Genomic DNA, 14,396 nt, shown 5'->3' with positions numbered 1-14,396 from the left:
GCACATCAAAGTCACCAAGCCCATACAGCCATCAGGCCATGAACTCCAAAACACTAATCACCATTGTGGGCTGCATCCGCAAGAAATGACCAGCCACTACTTGTGTGTCGCCCTGTTCCCCCATGGTACACAGAGCCACATTCACGTACGAAAAGGCAACATGGAAGCGCACAGAACCGCAGGGCCGTCCCAATGGGGAGGCACTAGTCCAGCTGAAAGGCCGAAATGTTGCTCCGAGCCACCAGTACTGCGTAAGGGCATGTGGGCCATTGGCGATCGCCCCATAAGATCGTAATGCTGCTCCACTGATTAACACGAAGCAGCAGGTGTCGGGAGTAAAATCCATCTGCAGGAGTGGCATACAGATGGCAGTGGCAAAAGGGGAGGAGATACCTGTCAACCAAAAGAAAAGAAAAAGAACAGAATGGCCATCAGAACTACATTCGAACAACTCACTTCAATGATCACACGAAATCCACAGCCATATGCATGCTAGCCCACTCAAAAGGATCATCACCACCCCAAAACCACTTGCGACTCATAACCATCTATATCGAGGTGCAAACACCATCACAAACGAGTGTACCTGTGCATGCGTCTGTCAAAACAGAATCCATCAGATGGGAATGTTAACGTGCATGGACACAAGTGTCTGAGGGCGCCTCGAGACAGGGAGGGCTCAACAAGGCCAGATAGACGATGGTCCCACTATGGCAGCCCTGCATCACATAGCGTAGGGGAGGCGGATAGATCCCAAGAAGCCCTGTACATGGCAAACTCTGTATCAAATCACCTGCCCATGCATCCATTCATCATTCCCTCATCCCGGGATCAAAACGCCTGAATAATTACTCACATAACATTAGAAACATCCATTGAGTCTGTGCGTTATGCAGCCTGCAAAATCCACAGTGCCCCAGCCCGTAATTCCAGTGTTGTGAAGTAACATGTATTTGGGAACGGCCGGCCTCATCGCCCACGTAGCTATTGCGCATCCCAAACTATTCATATCAATCATTGCTCCCTCGCCATGGGCCCTGTCTCAAGGACATTGAACAATAGAACGTTATATTTGCAGTCAGACCTGTGGGCATCTCCTCGCCGCTAGCTGGAAACCGAAAGCGCCGCCCTTCGAATTCCTCATTTGCAACACCACGTCGGAAAGGCATCTGTGGCCGTTTGAAATCACTAATTATTCCATCGAGTGCGGCTGTGTGTGAAAATGGCAACTGCCTTCACCCACGAATGGGACGCCCCGCCCGTCGTTGCAACTCGGTACAGTGATGCATGAGGGCCCACCGTTACTCGAGTACTACGTTCCACTGACCCTTCACAAGTCTGTTCGCGACTGCACAGATAGTATGGGAAACAATGGGACCACAGCAGAATGAACATATCAACCAATCTTACACGGCCATCGGGTACAAATACATGATAGCAATAGCAAGATACCATTCCCCGAATTGCAGCGTTGTGCGCGTGACGTGCTCGGCCAAAGGGGAGAGCAGTTTGCACAGGTGGAATGAATCACCACAGGTGGAGGCCATACAGCCTGAAAACACATAAATTGCACAGCCAGTCTCCTCCCACAACCACACCGAAATGCTACCGGCAGGACTCGCGATGTTGGCCCTGGGGGACCTGATAGCACTGCAAGTGCTCCAACTCCAAGAAGAAGACGAACACCAACTACAACCAGCCGCACGGAGGAGACGCAGGAGGAGGAGGAGGCCAAGGCAGGGCCAGCAAGGCCCACCAGCACAGCCACTACCACCACGCAGGCAGCCCGCAATACCACGCCTCCGAGCACATCCGTTCAACCTCACTGATGAGCAGATCCACACCCTCTACCGTCTGGACCGGGACACCATAACCGCCATTGTGGACATGACACAGGCTGACCTTGTCAGCATGATAGATAGCCCAACCGCCATCCCACCCCAACTGAAGGTGGTGTCTGTACTCCACTTCCTGGCCACAGGCACCTACCAGCACACAGTCGGACAGTTGCATGGCATTTCTCAGCCACTGTTCTCACGGACACTATTGCAAGTGCTCGATGCCCTCCTGCAGCACGCAGACGACTACATCTCCCTACCACGCTCGGAGCAGGAAATTACAAACACGAAAGTGGGATTCCATGCACTTGCCGGCATACCGGGTTGCATTGGTGCCATCGACTGCACCCATGTTGAATTGGTCGTCCCACATGCCATGGAGGCCCAGTACCGCAACCGAAAACAATTTCATTCCCTGAATGTACAAATGGTGTGTGACTCCAACAGGATCATTACACATTGTTGTGCCCGATTCCCTGGATCAACCCATGATTCTATGGTCTTGAGGAACTCTACAATACCACGCTACATGGAGCGACACGCAGGGAACAGATCCTGGCTACTCGGTGAGTCTCATTACATGCATGATGATGTGGGGTATGTGAATTGGCAATGACCTGGCAGGAAGGGGGGGGGCGTGTGCGTACGTATCAATGGCATTCCACATCATACGTTTCTCGTCCACATACAGGTGATGCTGGATATCCACTGAAGAGATGGCTCCTCACACCAGTCCGGAACCCACGGGACCAGCATGAGGAGGACTACAACCATGCCCACTCACGTACCCGTGTAGTCATAGAACAGGCATTCGGCCTACTGAAGGGCCGTTTCCGCTGCCTCAGCAGGTCTGGCGGGGCACTCCTGTACCGCCATGAGAAGGTTGCAAAGATGGTCATGGCATGTGTCATGCTCCACAACATGTGCGTACGTAGAAATGTGCCCATGCCCCCTGACGCAGAACTGCAAGCACCTGATGATGGTCATGATGAGGGTGGGGATGTGGCAGCACCTCATGGAGTCTGCGAGGCACCGGAGGCCCGTGACATTCGTCAGCATCTCATTGATGTATGCTTCTAGCACTCACGCCTGGTGGCTGATACATGGACACGGGACTCGTGGCACTGCGTGTGTCTGGGACATGCACAATATGGACTGTACGCCTATGATGGCCTAGTACACAAAGATCAATGTCCACACATCTCATTGGTTGATCGTGCACTTTTTATGGCATATGTGATGTCATGTTGAACACCCTATCGACCCACCACCCAAGTGAGCCCAACACACCCCCTCCACCCTCCTACCTCCCCCCCGAACACCAGTGTCCAAAGATGCTCATTGTCAGTGGGCTGTCGCTATTGCATGCCCCCTCTGCGGGTATCAGGGGCACCCCTGCCTGTGGAGCGCAGGTTCCTTCCAGATCTACGTTGGGGGCTGCCCTGGACGGAACTTGCAACGGATGATGTGTCTGCCTGCTCACGTCCATGCATGTCCCTAAGGGTTTGCGAGAGCTCAGTGAGCACACGGCGCACTGCGGCAAGTTCGGCACATACGTCCTTGGCCGTCGCATGCAGTTCCCCCCTGAGGCTCTCGGTGCTTCTCTCCATTTGGACTCTCAGGCTCTCGGTGCTACTCTCCATTTGGACTCTCAGGCTCTCGGTGCTACTCTCGATTTGTGCCCTAAGTGTCTCAGTTGATGTTTCTATGTCTGCCTTAGTGCCCCCACATTCATCAGCATGGTCCTTGAGGAGCGTGGCCAGTTGCTGCTGTTGTTCGATCAACTGGTCGAGGGACTGTTGCCTCTGCTGGGCCATGGCCATTTGCGGGGGTGTCACAGAGGGGCTGTTGTCCTCATGTTGCCTTGCCACAGGGCTTGTGGGGGATGGCCAGTCGTCGTCTTGTGGGTGCCCCTGCGTGGTATCCTCATGTTGTACGGGATGGGACAGACAGGGGGATTGGGACAGGTCATGGATGGATCTGACTTCGGCATCCCCGTTTTCTGTGTCCGAGCATGCTGCCATCAATGGGGTGTCACCTATGGTGCTGCTGCCACCAGAGGCAGTGCCTTCTGTGGCATCCATTGGGGGGACCTGTGGTGGTGGTGTTGTGGGCATGCTGGCTGCTGGGGTGCCTGTTGATGTTCCCTCCTCTGTGCTGCCACCTGATTTGTGCTGCTGCCGTGTCTTGATGCGTGCAGCTGAGGTGGAGGGTCTCTGGCCGTTGGTCTTGGCCCTCTTTGCAGGTGTGCTGGTAGGGGTGTCCTGTAGCTCGTCGTTTGGATCGGACCCTGTGGTGGAGTAAAGGAGGGCGAGGGTTATTGATGGGTCTGTGGGAATTGGACTGGCATTGTATCACATGCATTGGGGTGGTACCTGAGGGTGATTTGGGTCGGGGCCTTGGAGGTGCTTTGATTTGTGTGTGGAGTGAGGGTGCAGTTGTTTGGCAGCCTGCAGTTAGGGTGTGCCTGCTGCACGTGTAGTGCGTGTATTAGGGGTTTTTAATTATTTATGTATTTATTGTGGGTTTTAACGTGCGCTATCAGGCCGATGTGTGTGGACGTTCTCCTGGACATGTGTTTCTGTTGCACTATGTGGACGCATGGTACTTCACATGGATGGACTGTGTGGATTTGGCATTGTTTTATCTGGCCCACCTACCTGAATCTTCGGATGTCTGCACTCCTTTCTCCATCCCTCCGACTCCCTCTATGCTCTCCATTCCGATGGTGGAGGCACAGATTTCTTCCCAGGGGGTCAACTTGATGGGTGATTCAGGACCTCCCCCGGTGGCTGTGGCAATGTTGCGGTTGGCAGAGAGTATGCTGCGGACGCGTATCCGCAGGTCGTCCCATCGCTTGCGGCATTGCTGTGGGGTGCGGGGTGCGGTCCCCACCGCACTTACCCGCTGTGCCACCAGAGCCCATATGGCCTTCTTGTTTGCAAGTGCCGTCCTGGTCATTTGCGTGCAGAAGACGACGGCAGCATTCTCCTGGAGGGTCTCTGTTAGCACGGTGAGTTCCTCACGGGAGAAGTGGACCTGCCGCTTGCGGTCGCACGCTTTCTTCGCTACTTTTCCCATTTTTCTTGGTTTCGCTAGGGTGGTTGACGGGTTGGGGTGTGTTTCAGGGTAGTGATTTTAGTGGTTGTGTGGTTTTAGTGTATTTATAGGTGTACGCCGGGATGTTTCCCGTTCCGGCCCCATGTTTTAACTTCCGTTTCCGTATATTTCCGGGCACCGTACTTTCCGGTAGGCGCACACTGCGGTGACCGCTAAGAGGGGTGGCGGTATTGCACCTAGGGCGCCGTACGGCGGCGGTGTGGGCCGTTTTGGGGTCATTTCCGCCATCGCGGACTTTGCACTTCCGCCATGCCGTGGTGCTCGTGCCCGATGGGTCGGAATGGGCCGCACTTTGCTCCTTCGTGCAATGGCGGAAACGCTATTTACGCTGTGGCGCTCCGGTCAGTCGCTTTCCGCCAGGGTCGTAATGAGGGCCAATGTGTATCCTATACATATTTACAAACCCCGTCCCCCCACCCACCCACAGGGTTCACATCAACATAGAATATCAATCAGTACAGTTCGAGGAATTTCCCCCATATTTTCTCAAATAAGTAAGCTTTCTTTGTCTCCAAAAAATTACTCTCTCCATCTCTGCCAAACCATGCATTTCATCAAGCCTCATCTTAATCAGAATTGGGTTCACCGTTTTCCAACTTCTCAATATAATTCTTTTACCCAGCATCGTACCCGATAGATCAATTTTTTCTGACTCATGGAAATATCCTCTAAAAGAATATCACTACAACATCACAGATCCTACAAATTCAAACCAAAAGCCCTGCACTCTGGTGCAAGTCCACAACATATGTTCAAGTGTGCCAGTGTCATGAACACATGCCGAGCAATCAGAGCTGTCAGCCATACCTCTATTAAATAACTTTTATGGAGTCCAATAGACCCTATTGATGATTTTAATCTGACGGGACCTCTCAGTCAAACTCAAAGAGCAAAGCCTTATGTTTACATACATACGTGACCAATGATCTTCATCAATAGTACTCCCAATCCTTCTACTCTACTCCTCCCTCAAAAAAAACCTTGGGCCTCATTACGAGGTTGGAGGCAGCCATGGCGCTGTTAGCGCCATGGCTGCCTCCAACTCGTTCCGACTCCGCCCTGGTGAATGGAGCAATTACCGGTCCATTCCAAGGTTGGCAGGACCGGTAATTCCCCATTCACCAGGGCCATTCCCCCATGGGGCTCAAATGGGAATGGGGAAGGCGCTAATAACGGTACAGCAAATTGCGGTACCGTTATTAGACAATAGAATGACATATATTCTCTCTGTATCATTTCTTTATACCAAATTTTTATTTAGCCTTTCTTTTTAATTTCAACATCTATGTGGTTTTCTGGCAGTGTTTCAAATTTTGTCTCGTTACAACAATGTGCAAATTTTTGTATTGCAATTTGATTCAAGTATTTATGTGATACCACGCAATCCTAGATGACCACCTCTGTTCGTCATCCCAAACAACAATCTTGGTTTTCCAACTTGCATCTTAGCCTACAACATGCAAGAATATTTTTGCAGGGATCTCCATGACGGGCATTGGGTCCAATAGAGGAATCTAACGCTTTGAATATACTTTCCACAATTGGAGTACTTCTACTCCGTTTACATAATTTGAGACCAATATAAGCTTTAATTTCTCAATAATATGTTCTCTGCATCACAATCCGTACATTTCAATTGTAATTAGATTACCATAACTCAATATGGTGCTCTCCACACGGCAATACGCAAAATGATCACGTGGCGCACGCGCTACTAACCAAACTTTATTGAATATACGGGTACAACACAACAGCGCTGTTGACACCGCTAACGGCAATCGCACTGTGTGCACGTATATGCAAATCAAGACTAATGACACCAGACTAAAGGTAAGCCCAATGCACCCATGCACAGAATCAGTTTTAGACCATTATCATATGTTGAATGAAGTTTTGAGCCCATTTTGGAACATCGGGTGAACGGGTGACTCACACACGACTATTGTTTCCATTCAAGGCCATCACCAATTTAACTCAGAAGGCAAATTGCCACATTTCAGCAATGAAATACTGTACCTACATACCCTACGCATGTCGAACATGTAAGTCTAAACTAATTTGTTTTTTATACAACATAAGCATATGACCCGCAATGCCTGCCTTGAAGATCCTAGTGTAAAATATGTACATTTTTTGTTATTTTTTTTCTTTTTCTCTGTAGGACGATAATGTTTAATTTATGACTTCAAAAAAGAGAATGATCTGTTCTATTTTTGCATTGCATACTGGCCATTGAACCCCTGAGGAACCGCCAAAACAAAGGCGGGGAAACACGTGTCGGGATTAGGCTGGACATAATGAACTTTAACCAATCAAACCAATTTTTCAAATAGTGAATATGTAATGAAATGAATTGAATGACTGCAATTCAATTAAGACAACATCCAAGAACAATTGGAATAAATTGAGGCTAAGATAAATACATCAATTTCGTTTTCTTGAGTAAATTGTTTATTTACATATTTTTAAATATTTCGTTAACCATGATACTTTTTTGGTACAAGCGCGGGCTACAACAAGGTCTAGTTCGCTCATTTTCATAAAAGCCAAATGGTACGCCCAATAATTAGGCACTCCCAAGCCACCTTTTTCCGCTGGTAATGGTAATTTACATATCTTCAGCCTCGCTGGCTTTTTATCCCATAAAAAACCTTGGGCCTCATTACGACTTGTGCGGAATGGGTTTAACGGCGTCGGTAATGGTGCCGGCGCCGTTAAACCCACTCCGCACTATTACGAGGTCCCCTCACGAAACCCGCTCTGGACGTCTGGTTTTTCCAGACGTCCATAGCGGGTCCCGCGAGGGGACCAGGGAGCTAACAACGGGCCCGTTTGTAATGGGCCCGTTGTTAGCTCCCTCCCCATTCCCATTGAGCCCTACGGGGGCTCGAATGGGAATGGGGAAGGACCGGGCCCGGGTTCCCTGAAGGAGGAAATACTGTGCCCTCCATACTCGGAAAGGCCCGGTATTTCCCCATTTAGGGAACCTGGACACGATTTTGGAGGCAGCCATGCCCTTATTTAGGGCATGGATACCTCCAAAGTCGTAATGAGGCCGCTTGAGTAAGTCTATCCAATTCCTGCCAAAATTTCTTCCCACTATCCATCGGTATCATGCTAAGCACGTAATTAATTCTAGGTGTGGAAACCATTTTCAGTGCATTAACTTTCCCCCATAAGGACAGATGTAACACGCTCCATCTCTCTAAGTCCAACTTGTAAGCAGTACAAACCATAGTCATGTTTTCTTTAACAATTTAATTAATGTCTGGTAAAATCCACACTCCCAAATACAGAAGCTTCCTTTACACTATTTAAAACCCCATTGTGTAATGAAATTCTTATCACAGAACGGTACCAATGGCATAACCTCTGACTTGGCCCAATTTATTTTATGGCCTGACAATCGATTAAAGGTTGACAAAATATCCATAAGCGTAGGAATCGAAAGTCTAAGATTCTTTAGAATTAACAACAAATCATCGGCATAAAACCACACCTTTTGTTGCATGCCCCAACAACTCACACCCTGCAGACTTCTTTCTAACCTTAGTGCCACCGCCAGATGTTCTATGCCAATGAGAAAAGAGCAATGGGGACAAGGGACAACCCTGCCTTGTCCCTCTCTCCAATTCAAACATTTGAGATCTCAGACCATTGGTATTCACATCAGCCGTAGGTTTGGTATAGAGCAGGTTGATCCAAGAAATGTATTTAGAACCAATTCCCATTTTCTCCAGGACCCTGAACAAGAATTGCCAATTTACCCCGTCAAAGGCTTTTCAGCATCTAAAGAAAATACTGCTGAGTCCTCCGATGATTCAGTAGCCACAGAAATGGTACGTAATAGTTTTCTTATGTTACTGGAGGTACTTCTCTCCTTCACAAAACGGATTGGTCAGGGTGAACCAGTTTTGGTAACATATTTTCAATTCTTAAAGCAAGTATGTTGGCCAGTATTTTGTCATCAACATTGAGAAGTCTAATTGGTCTATAACTTGAAGCTAAAGTCTCATATTTTCCTTTTTTCAAGAATACCGATAACATAGCATGACGAGTTGTAGAGGGGAGTAAACCCTCCGAATGGGAAGATCTAAACATGTTCAACAACAGAGTTAGTGCAGAGTTGGGTAACCATTTGTAAAATTCGACAGGTAGTCCATCCAGTCCAGGAGATCTTCCTGTATGTAGTTTTCCAATTGCCCTCCTTATCTCATCCAGAGTTATATCTTCATCCAAAGTAGCTGACTCCATCTCCGTGATCTTAGGAAGTGGCAGTCCTTCCAGGAAACCACCATCATCTTTCTTTGGGGAGATATATTACGTCTCATGAGAACCATTTTGTGGTTTTCAATATAGTACCCAGTGGTGTAGGTGGGTCAAAAATGTGTTTCCTCATGTTGTTATTTCATGTATGAGAGGACTAGGAGCCAGGCTGGTGCATTGTCAGTCTCGATCTCGATTGGCGTGGAGCTGGAGTCTCTCGCGTTGTCCCTGAGATCAACTCTTGTAGTTCTTCAAGAATAGTCTTGAGTTTCACAATTTCTGTGCTTCTATAGATAGAATATTTTCCCTTCAGATACTTTCTCACACACTTGTCAATACTTGTAGAATCTTTTCTGTCTTTCCTGAAGTGGGTTTAACTTGACACCTTTTTAGGCTTTCTTCGTCATAACTTCTCTGTCTTACAATGTCTCTTCTTTTATTTTGTTAATTCTAGAGTTTAATATCCTGTCTCTCATTACATAATTCTATGTTAGACTTTCTCCAGTCTTCAATTATGAGGTTATAGGTTTTCTTCCCTTCCTGTCTCTGCTTGTTCTCGACCTGAGTTCCTTAAATCCCTTTTTTGTATGCTTTTCACTTCTCTTCTTAATGAGCTTCTCTTGGAATATCTCATCCTTAGGACTGGGACGAGATTCTGTTCTCATACAATAACCCTCTTCTCTGACCCCGTTATTCTTTGGTCTCGGGAGGATAGCTCAGGGGTAATGTGCTCACCTTGGAAGCAAGACGATACGGAGCAACACAGTTTCGATCCCCGGGTCTGTGCTTAGAAACCTCTGGGTGTTAAGCACGTTATAAATGACCTATCATATCATATATTTGTTACTTCTTTATAACTCCAATTACACAGCCTTGGGGCCCCCTAAGAAGTTGGCCAGTATCCTCGTGGTAAATCTGCCAGAATACCATCCAACGCAATTACTGTTACTGCCACTTTGTCTGGCGGTATTGACGCTGGATTACAAGTGGCGTTGGCGGTGTAAATCCCCATAATTTTCTAGTCCATATGCCCGAATGAAACATTTCTGGCTCAATTACCACAGAAGTAATTGCATCGCGATAATTGCACCGAAAATGGGCAGAAAGTCAGCGCATTCACCTCCAGCTGACAGCTGCAGGTGAATCCTTCAGCTTTTCCCCAAACTCGTGATTGAGGGGTGCAGTAATGTGGTAGTAATACTATTACCACCATATTTATACTACACAGCCCAATTTATATTGAGTCCCCTAGTGTTACTTTATCATTCTTATGACTTGGACGAGTTTCCTCAAATCTTTAATGGTGTCCCGGCAGCCTCCTGCTTCTCCTGGTTTCCCCATTACCTCCTTCTCGGCAGGGGATGGTGGCAGGGCTCAGCTCTTGCTCGGGTGTGCTTTCTCGTTCCCGTTCCCGGTTACTCATCAGGCAACTGCTCTGCACTCAATCTAGCAACCAGAAGCTAGCCAAGCTTCCTGTACCAGTGATCTCAGCCTAGTTGTTTGGGTGTCCTGCTCATCACGCTGCACTAGTGGTCACCACACCATGAGATAGCTCGTTCCTTCCTCATGCTGCTTTTTTGGCATCCACACATGCCGGGCCTCCGGTGTCTTGCACTGGTATTCTCTGTCTCGTTGAGGGTCGTGGGCTCCACGACTTGTCTTTGCTCCACCTCCACAAGGTGTAATGATGTCGGGAGGCTTTCCTGCGCACAAGGCTCTGCTCTTTCTCTACTACTCTTCCCATTTAAATGTACATATCTTGCTTAAGAGACACCTTCCTTTTCTTTTACAAATTGGTTTCTTTTTCCATTTCCTTCAGCCAAAGGTAAAAATGACACATTATTAATCCCACGTATGCAGCTATGGTAGATGGCCTGGGAGTTCCTCCCAGGAACAGGAGTCCTTGTCCCCAAAGGAAGTCTCTCCCAGTGAGGGACCACTTGCCTCAACCCCTAGGTCTCACCTCCCTAGCCTCACGGGAGCAGGGAGAGGGTTCACCCTCAGAGAGAGAGGGCCCGAATACATTCGAAACATCACAGTTGGCTATGGGTTGATGTAGTTTTATATTCTTCCAAATGAAGTGCCTGTTCATTTTTATAAACGTCAATTGTTCAACATGTGGCAATGTAAGGCTTCTTCTGTGGTAAGACAATGGCCCCGGCCACGCTAAATCCTCCCTTCGACTGCACAATGTCAGGGGCATATTAGCAATTCCGCAGCAACTTCTAAAGTGCTGCTGGTCATGCATATCACTTGCTGTACCAATACTGTAAAATGTCCTCATCCCTTTACATGGGTGAAGTGTCCGGTGGATCGTCATCAAGAAACTGTTCTGCTGCTGTTCCGTGGTCTGTTCCTGTTGATGACACAACTCTTTTCAAGATGCCTGAGTCACTAAAGCTGGTGTCTCATGGATTCTCCTGCCTGTGTCAGTGATTTATTGCATGTTAATGCTGCGATCTTCCATGAGCTTGACGTGCCTGGTGTATTTGACGGAATTTGAGATGGTTGGTACTATTTCTACTATGCAAACTGTAATAGGGATATGGATATTGTTTGCATGATACCTCACCATCTCTAAAAATAAAATGAAGCACATACAAAAACAATGTCAACAGTATGCAAAATTGTGTACACACGGAACATGTATTTTAACATATTATTCACAATATCAGAAATTAGCAATAGCCTTTCATATTGGATCTACATTGAAATACTGGTTAATTGTTTTCATAATTGTAATACTGTTCACATTGATTATATATGTTGCTTGTTTTGGTTTGAGAGATGATGAGGTGGCATGCAAAATGAAGATATTGATAAAAGTATATACACACATTTGAATATACAATAACAGGTGGCTTAATAAGGAAACACATGAAAGATCAGGGTGACACTTTGAAGTTTGTTGTTCTTCCTGAATTATTTATCCAATTGATGTTCCAAGGTCTCCTACTTGTGAATGTTGCTGCAAGTTCTCTTCCCCAAAGACATGCAGATGATAAGCGGCCAACTTTGAAACCTGACTCCACAAGGAATCAAGCAGGTACTCAATAGTATGTTTAAATCTAGGTTTCATGTGGAACACCATGAAAGGATGAAAGCAGGTCCCTCACTAGCGTTGTTAAATTTGCATCACCTGCCCAGGCACAGGCCCTCGTCATGTTGTCTAGGTTGACCTTATACAGATCCACCAGAGGGAGATCCTCATTCAGGGATGATTTGTAACAGTGGCCTCCTCAGAAGGTGGTAGCATGGGGCAGCTATTAGACAGCAGCTGCCACTGGCACAGTTTTACCAATGCACCACCCAGAGCTCTGCTGTGAGTGTTGCAGTAATCCTTTATGTTATTGCACTGCTCACATTGCCTTACCAGCAACATGTACAAAGTTGAGTTCGAATGGGTGCCCACTGTGGTCTTCAGGATTTGCAGGGGCAGCTTGTTGCACACTTGCAGTTGGCACAGTGCATTTTTGCAATGGAAAACCTGGCTGACATTGGAGCTGATCTCCTGGGCCACAGAGACCATTGTTGTGGATCGGAATCTGGAATCGTATGCTGTACAATACTTTTCTTAGTGTGGTTTATTAAGTGTTCAATACAACCTGTTCTCTCCCTGAAGTCTAAAGCTGCACCCTATTCCACTAAAAAGGAAAGTGTAAGGAAGAATGCTCGTCATTATGTCAAAATACAAAAGAATACAGACCTTTTCCCAGAAAACTATTTTGCCCTACCATTACCCTTACTCTTAAACACAAAGAATAACAAATAGAAATATTCTGCAAACACCTCCCCTTGCTAAGGAATAGTTGAGGTTTCTAACCCCTGCAAAAACATGAGGGTGTCCTCACTTCTTTTTCCCCAATATCCTCTTGTCAGGTGGCCAGGGAAGGGCCATTGCTTTTGGATCCCGACCCTGGGGGTGGATATGTGAGGGGTGATCACCTGGGTGGAGGAGACCTGGGAAGTGGAGGGGGATGTCCTTAGGTGAGACGTGGTATCCTTCATTTCCATTCCAGGATAAACCTTCAGCTCCAGCAGCCTTTTTGGGATATTATCACCATTTCCCCTTTTCTTCATTCCAGGATGACTCTGGGAAATGCCACCAAGGTAGGAGAAATAGGAAGAGGTTGAATAAGAGGATGTCCGCAGGTAAGACATGGTATCCTCTTGATCCTTATGATAGCCAATCTTACCCTCCCCCTGTCTTTATAGGCTGTTTCCAATCACTTCCCTTCATTTCCCCTTATTCATATCGCTGTAGTACTGGGATGAGGAAGAGGCGACTAGGAGTGGTACACACCAATATGTCATTTTACCACTCTGGTACTGAGAGTAAGAAAAGGTCTTAGGACTGTTGTGAGGGTCAGGCATGTCCCGGGAACACCACTAATTATAGTCGGGCTATTGTGCACAATGGCTCACATCTGCAACCTGTTAGGGAGACACAGGTGTTTAAAATGTGGAGCCAAAAGCATGATGGGAGAAGCCAGCATTAGAGACCCGGGCCGGGTGAAGTGGGCCTGAGAGGGTTGACGTCCTGCCTTGAGGAAAGTTGCCGAGGATCCTGCTTTGAGGCCAGGATGTCAGTGTGTGATGTCCGGAAGCTGTGACAGCGGGGCCCAAGTGGGCCAGGAAAGGGTAACATGTGATTATAGCGAATGAAAAAACAAAGAAGGAATTTTGAATTAACAAAAAATATCTATAAAAATAACACATTTTTGTTGTTGTTTTTGGGGGGTTCCCCTGTAACCCCTGCATGTTTTATATACTTTTTGCCCACCCCAAAAACTACTATTGCGATTCCCAACCTCATATATATATATATTTTTTAATTCGTTATTTTTTTTAGATGTTTTGGGTTTGCTCAAAAATCCTTTAGTTCTTTTCTATTCGATAATATCACTGCATACCCCAGGAAAGCAGCAAGGCTGAGGGAATTCCCCTTGCCGAGTGCCCACAGACAGAGATGTGGGGCACTGGTAGCGTCTGAGAGAATGAGGTGGAGCTATCAGCAGCCCACGGAGGAGTTTGTGGCAAGCGAGTGCCACAGAGGTGTACGCGAAGCAGACAGGAGAGAGGGAGACCGCCCAGAGGAGTTGCCACAACCGTTGTGTGAAACAGAGGGACCACTAATACCGGGGCGCTACTGGGGGCTACGACGAGGCATAT

This window comes from Ambystoma mexicanum, chromosome 11 (genome assembly GCF_040938575.1).
Source record: "Ambystoma mexicanum isolate Mex_15411 chromosome 11, UKY_AmexF1_1, whole genome shotgun sequence".
Lineage (NCBI taxonomy): Eukaryota > Metazoa > Chordata > Amphibia > Caudata > Ambystomatidae > Ambystoma > Ambystoma mexicanum.
This window is presented reverse-complemented; position numbering follows the sequence as displayed.